Source organism: Dama dama, chromosome 30, assembly GCF_033118175.1.
Source record: "Dama dama isolate Ldn47 chromosome 30, ASM3311817v1, whole genome shotgun sequence".
Lineage (NCBI taxonomy): Eukaryota > Metazoa > Chordata > Mammalia > Artiodactyla > Cervidae > Dama > Dama dama.
This window is the reverse complement of record NC_083710.1, coordinates 79,211,239-79,218,859: the sequence shown is the minus strand read 5'-3', so window position 1 is coordinate 79,218,859 and position 7,621 is coordinate 79,211,239. Positions and strand designations below refer to the sequence as shown.

General features: G+C 42.9%; 1 non-coding gene across 1 annotated transcript; it reads right to left on the bottom strand.

Moving 5' to 3' along the window:
* Nucleotides 1–224: 224 nt before the first annotated feature.
* TRNAC-ACA (transfer RNA cysteine (anticodon ACA)) lies at nucleotides 225–296 on the bottom strand. Its single transcript has one exon. It is a non-coding gene; the product is annotated as a tRNA-Cys (tRNA).
* Between the last annotated feature and the right edge of the window lie 7,325 nt (nucleotides 297–7,621).

Genomic DNA, 7,621 nt, shown 5'->3' with positions numbered 1-7,621 from the left:
AAAAAAAGCCCCACACAGGGCAAACCTTAGGTAAAGAGGTTAGAAGGAAGCGGGTGAGCTTCTCTCTTCCTTTCCTTCCTTCCTCTCTTCTCTCTGCGAAGTAAAGTTGCTCAGTCGTGTCCGACTCTTTGTGACCCCATGGGCTGTAGCCTACCAGGCTCCTCCCAGGGGGTTTTCCAGGCAAGGGTACTAGAGTAGGTTGCCATTTCCTCCTCCAGAGGATCTTCCCCACCCAGGGATCAAACCCAGGTCTCCTGCATTGTAGGCAGACGCTCTACCGTCTGAGCCACCAGGGAAGTCTGCTAGAACTAGTAGAAAACACAAGAGTCAGGGAACCAGGCAGAAGGGCCAGCAGGGCGGCTACCCAGGGCTGGGGAGGGTGCTTTCCCTAGGCCTGGCTTCTGCTTCACAGTACTTAGCAAAGCCAGCGCACAGGATGTCGAGACGGGCCTGAGCCCACTGGCTTGCAGGAAGGAGCAGATAACACCAGTCAGGCTGCAGGTCCTGTGGGGTATGGGACGAGGCAGGACTGAGTCTGTGTGAGTCAGGAAGCACTCAGGGGTAGGGCTTCCGCGGGGGGGTCCAATGGTTAAGACTTCGCTTCCAACGTAGGGGGTGCAGGTTTGATTCCTGGTCCCATGTGCCTCAGGGCCAAAAACCCAAAATATAGAAAATATTGCGACAAATTCAATAAAGAGTTTAAAAATGGTCCACCTCAAAAAAAAAAAAAGACAGACAGAAAGAAAGGCTACCATGGTGGGCTCAGTGGTAAAGAATCTGCCTGCTAATGTAGGAGACCAGTGGTTTAACCGCTGCTCCAGGAAGATCCCACATGCCACAGAGCATCTAAACCAGCGTGTGCCTCAGCCATTGAGCCTGTTGCTCTAGATCCCGGGAGCCACAGCTCTGAGCCCGTGCTCCACAAGAGACGCCACCACAGTGAGAAGCCTGCACACTGCAATAGAGAATACCACACCCGCTCGTCTCTGCAACTAGAGGAAAGCCCTTGCAGCAGCAAAGACCCAGCACAGCCAAAAATAAATAAATAAAAAGTTTTTAAAAACGTGTCATATGAATTAAAAAAAAAAAAAACTAGGACTTTCCTGGCGGTACAGTGGATAAGAATCCGCCTGCCAAAGCAGGGGACACGGGTTCGATCCCTGGTCCGGGAAGGTCCCACATGCCACAGAGCAAGGAAGGCCGTGTACCACAACTACTGAAGCTCGAGGACGCCTAGAGCCTGTGCTCCGCGGCAGGACAAGCCACCGCAATGACGAGCCTGCGCACCGCACCTGCAGAGTGGCCCTGACCAGCACGATAAAGAAAGCCTGAGAGCCACGAACACCCAGCACAATCAAAAATAATTTTTTTTTTACTAAAAAAAAAGGACTCATTCAGGGCCGCTAGGGCAGGTGGGGGGCGTGACTCTCTAAGGCAAGGCAGCTTGGAGAGAAGCACTCCACTTTTAGGATGGTTTTCTCTGGGTTGGACTATAATCTACCTCCCTTGAACTTTTCCTGGGACCCTCTTGGATTTGTTGATCAGTCCCAAGAAAGCTTTTGTCAACATAGTGCCTGGTCCCTGGCAACCAATAAAAGCTCCCTTTTGGGTATGTGTTTGTGCTTTGTGTGATATTGGGAAGGTTATCGGACTTCCCTGGTGGCTCAGCGGTAAAAAAATCCACCTGCCAACGCAGAAGACTTGGCTTCGATCCCTGGGTTGGGAAGATCCCCTGGAGGAGGGCATGGCAAACCCACTCCAGTACTCTTTCCTGGAGAATCCCCATGGACAGAAGAGCCTGGCAGGCTATAGTCCATGGGGTCGCAAAGAGTCAGACATGACTTAGCGACTAAACACAACAGGAAGGTTATGACAAAAATGTTGTGACTAATGTCCCCTCCCCCGGTTTCAGCTAGACTGTTCCAGTCCTGATATTTTCAGGGAAAGTGACTCTGCCCCGGACACAGGTAGGGCTTGTAGTGCTCTACTGCTAAGCTCCTCATCCCTGACCTTCTATTTCCCATCTCAGGTTCGCCATCCAAGGCATCCTCTCAAACAGCAAGGTCCTTCTTCAATTCACTCTGGTCTACCTTTATAAACCCACCACTGAGATTTCTCTCATTCTGATGCTCAGCCTCTGACAGAATTGTAGATGTACTGAGGTGTGTTCAGTTTACCTCTCATTGAAAGAAACATATTTTGCGACCCTGTGTACCTGCCATATTAGCCAAAAGGGGCTTCAATTCATTTTATGTTGTATGAAAAGTAGAGCAAAAAGAACGTTTGGACTGAAATGCTCTAAACATTAGGTGACAAAGCACAGTAACAATGGATATGACTGCTATCTTATTCGATCAAAAGGGGAAAAGAAAAACGACAATAAAGCAACTGCCATTTTTAGCCAAAGCAGCATCTTTAAGGATGAACGACAATGGTGCACATATGTTGGCAAGTCTGCTTGTGGTCACTCCGCAAATTTGTATAAGTGATACTCTTACATCCTAATTAGGATCTGAAACATTAGAATCTTTTACAACTGAAACAAGCCTTTTATTGTTTACTCTGCTTTATATAGTACCACTCAACCACAGACAGGAGACAACTAGATTAATGTACAAATTGTCAAAGGGAATTGAAAAGTTTGGCTAAAAGAGCTGTGTCTTTTGAGCGAAACCTTTTCTGTTTCATTCTAATTGCATGTTTATGGATTTCCGAGACATTAAGAATGGTGTGTCCTCATTATAGCAGGCATCCACACCAAAGGGAGAGAAAAATAAAGGGGGCAATTCTACAGCAAAAAACTCAGAGGGAAGAATAGGATTGTTTTTCTTGCCCAACCAAAAAAAAAAAAAAAAAAAAAAAAAACCAGAAGAAATGGGCTCTCAGTATGGGGCATAACCTTTTCTTTTTCAATTCACATGTTGCTGTTCAGTTGCTCAGTGGTGTCTGACTCTTTACGACCCCATGGACTGCAACACTGTTCTTCATCATTTCTCGGAATTTGCTCAAGCTCATGTCCATTATGTCGGTGATGCCATCCAACCATCTTATTCTCTGTCACTCTCTTTTCATTTTGCCTTCAATCTTTCTCAGGATCAGGGTCTTTTCCTGTGAGTTCTATCTTTGCATCAGGTGGCCAAAGTATTAGAGCTTCAGCTTCAGGATCAGTCCTTCCAAGGAATATTTGCATGTGGTTGTCCCTAATTCTTATTCATTTTGCTAGAATTTTTAATAATGTTAAATATCTCAGCAATGAATTTTCAATTCTAAATTCCATTGACAATGTAGTTTAAAAAATTCAATCTGGAGAATTTATCTATACACCCACACAGAGACACACACATATGCTCTCCAAGTTTAAGTGTGCATATATATTTAGGGCTTCCTTGATAGCTCAGTTGGTAAAGAATCCACCTACAATGCAGGAGACCCTAGTTCAATTCCTGGGTCGGGAAGATCCGCTGGTGAAGGGGTAGGCTACCCACTCCAGTATTCTTGGGTTTCCCTTGTGGCTCAGCTGATAAAGAATCCACCTGAAATGTGGGAGACCTGGGTTTGATCCCTGGATTGGAAAGATCCCCTGGAGGAGGGAAAGGCTACCCACTCCAGTATTCTGGCCTGGAGAATTCCATGGATTGTATAGTCCTTGGGGTCGCACAGAGTCAGACACGAGTGAGCGACTTTCACTCACTCACTCATATGTGTATTTAAAATAAACACTTTCTTTTCCTTAATATTACTAACCATGAATCTGACTATTTGTGTATTTAGTGAGAATACATTTCTTTTATAAATGACCTTTCTTCTCTTCCCATTTTTATTGGGAACTGCATTTCCGTTGATTCCCATTTTACCAAAAAAGAAACCATTTTTAAAGTCAGGTTAGAAATATTTTTCCTTTTCTTTTGATCTTAATAACTGACATAAAAGTAGGTTATGTCCTACTTCTAGAAAAGAGCCTGTGCACACTGAGGAATACATGAAGGGAAGCTATAGTTTAAAAGTCATTGTCATTCTCTATTTTCTGAAACATTGAAAATATTAAAGCTGAAATCATCCCTAAGCATGATTTTGCTTCTTTTAGAGGAATGTGGATTTATGTCAAAATCTAAATCCTAGAGAAAAATTAACAACAGTTTTAAAAGAAAAGCAAGTTTTTCAAAATATAAACAGAGTGAACAGCGGTAGATTCATAAATGAGGTCAAAAAAGAAAGAACACGAAACATCTGTTGCTAATATTCCTTTAATGCTTATAGTAAAAATTTCCAAATTAAGTTGTTCTAAGTTGTAAAAACTTGCTTTCTGAATTTTCAGTGACAGAAGGGGAAGAGATCAGAAATCTCAGCAAACCATTCTTGCCTGATAATTGTTCTTATTTTTTTTCTCATTTATTTTAGTAAGGTAAGTTTTTTTCTGCCCATCACCAACACTGTCAAATAAATTTTGTTTAGATTTTTTGAAGCAGGAGGTTAGACTGATGCTTCTGGGACTGAAGCCTGGAATAGAATCATCATTTTGTTGTTGTTCAGTCGCCAAGTTGTGTCTGCCTCTTTGCAACCCCACAGACTGCAGCACACCAGGCCTCCCTGTCCCTCATCTCCCAGCGTTTGCCCAAGTTCATGTCCATTGAATCAGTGATGCTATCCAAACATCTCATCCTGTGTCGCCCTCTTCTCCAGCTTTCAATCTTTCCCAGCATCAGGGTCTTTTCCAATGAGGTTCATATAATAGATGCAAGAATGTTAATTGCATCTATTAACTCTAAACGCCCCCTAGACATTACTTTCTTAATTCTTCCAAACAATCCTATAAATCAGTCATTATTATCTCTATTTCATAGATAAGGAAGGGTGAGTCTTAGATTCAACAACTGTCAGAAAGTGGAACTGAGATTCAAGCAGAGGTCCCTCTGTCTCCAAACTAAAGTATCAGTGACTCCCACATAGGGTTAAACAAGCTGATTAACGATAAACAAGGTGAAGAACATGGTGGGAAAAACAGGGTCAAATATGGGCCACTTTCCTCAGAGGTATTAATGAATAGATTTGTGAGTCAAAATTGGATATAAGTGATAAGGCAGGAATTGAAATAAATCGTTAGGTTAGGATTCAATTTCCCCGACAGCTCAGCAGGTAAAGGTTTCGTCTGCAATGCAGGAGACACACGGATGTGATTTGATCCCTGGGTTGGGAAGATCCCCTGGAGAAAGAAATGGCAACCCACTCCAATATTCTTGCCTGGGGAATTCCAGGGACAGAGGAGCCTCTCAGGCTATAGTCCATGAGGGTGCAGAGAGTCGGACACAACTGAGCACGTGGCATATAATAAAATACATAGGATTCAATTTAGGGCTGGCTTTGAAGTTTGGATTTTATCGAGAGTTTTAAAGTGGGGATGGCTTTTTGAGATTGAGTTTAGATTCAGAGCAGTATTTGCATTAAGGACTGCAAAAGATGGGAACACAGCAGTTAACTTCCCACAGGACAAGAATCAACCCAGAGAATTGTTGAACTACAGATTCCTGGTTCCTCTCCAACCTGATGAATCTACCTCCCAGGGTTAGTGACGAGCCCAGGTGTCTCTGATTATCAGGGAAGTAGAGAAGCGGCTTCCTACTAGAGAGTCAGATTCCCTGGTGGCTCAGACAATGAAGAGTCTGCCTGCAATTCAGGAGACCAGGGTTCAATCCCTGGGTCAGGAAGATACCCTGGAGAAGGAAATGGCAACCCACTCCAGTATTCTAGCCTGAAAAATCCCATGGATGGAGGAGCCTGGCAGGCTACAATTCATGAGGTCGAAAAGAATCAGACAAATCACTTACTAGAGAGTCATATGATCTTTATCAATCTTCTTTATCAGTACTGGGCCCCACCCCTCAGTTAAAACCATAAACCAAGGGGATGCGAGCAGTTGTTATGTTTTAAAATTTCCCCACATGATTCCAATGGGAAGCCAGGGTTGAAATTGCAAATAGATGGTTAGAGATGAAAAGAGCTAATTTCTCTTCTGGATTCATAAAGCTCTTTAGTGAACCTCTTCTTTGATAATTTTCAGACACTGCTTCAGTTCAGTTCAGTTCAGTTGCTCAGTTGTATCCGACTCTTTGCGACCCCATGGACTACAGCGCGCCAGGCCTCCCTATCCATCACCAACTCCCAGAGCTTACTCAAACTCATGTCCACTGAGTCAGTGATGCCATCCAGCAGTCTCATCCTGTTGTCCCCTTCTCCTCCCACCTTCAACCTTTCCCAGAATCAGGGTCTTTTCAAATGAGTCAGTTCTTCGAATCAGGTGACCAAAGTGTTGGCGTTTCAGCTTCAGCTTCAGTCCTTCCAATGAATATTCAGGGCTGATTTTCTTTAGGATGGACTGGTTGGATCTCCTTGCAGTCCAAGGGACATTCAAGAGCCTTCTCCAAAACCACAGTCCAAAACCATCAATTCCTCGGCACTCAGCTTTCTTTATAATCCAACTCTCACATCCATATATGACTACTGAAAAAACCATATCTTAAACATAGCACACTGCTTAATATATATATATTTGCATGCTTTTTTTATAATAGCATTGTAGCCTTGAAGGACAGAGACACTGACTTTATCACCCACATACTTAGCGCTGTGATATTAAGTAAATATATCTGTGCATATAGGTATTCCAAGGCAGCCTTGGTGGCTCTATACAAGGATAAAAAATATACTCTGTACATTACATGCAAATTCACCCAAAGAAGGGACTTCCTCTCTATTTTCTTTATGAACTATCAAGATTCACTCAACATTAAGCAGTTTAATCATTCACTGGAGTCTAGGGAGCCTTGGTCCTCCAAGTCCTTATCTCATCCACAAGCCTTTCCTGGCACCAGCCTTTTCTGAGCAGTTCCTGCCTTATCTCTCCTGAATTCAAGCTGGCCCTTAGTTACTTGTTTGATAAATAGAAGATAGCCTTTGGGGACAGCCAGTGCTAGGCCGTAAGAATCTTGGATCTGTGTTCTGAAGCTACGGGAGCATCCTTGAAGCCCTGAACTGCTGCATTTAAGTCCAGCTACCTTGAGACCATGATGCTTTAGACACCACGTGGTGAGTCCCTGAAATTACAAGAGAGAAATGCCTGGCCAACCCTGGACGCACCTCTGGACAAGAGTAATGTCAAAAGACTTAAAGCCCTCTTTAACCTGCCAAAGCACATCATACAAAAATAACACTGTGATGCCCTATCTACAGTATATGTAAAATAAAATGTAAGTAATTTATAGTAAAATATGTGTTTCAATATTTTAACGCCTCAAGCAAAGCACACAATAAACAGAATGAAGAAGGCAGGTGTATAAAGAATCACTGGAGAATACAAAATTACAAATGCAGCTGACAACCCAAATGCCATAAACACATTTTTTATAAAAAAAAAAAAATCAAATACAGTATCTCTTGATTTTATACGTTAGGTACATTTCTGGAAAATTCAATATATACCAAAAGAGTCTATATATTAAAATTCAATATATATATCAAAAGCCTTCTGTTTAGGAGTTCTGGTTCTGGGTAAAAGGGAGCAGATGGATTGGGAAAGAAGCCCGGAGCTGAAGTACCACCAGATGCAAGTGAGCTCCTATTTTTACTG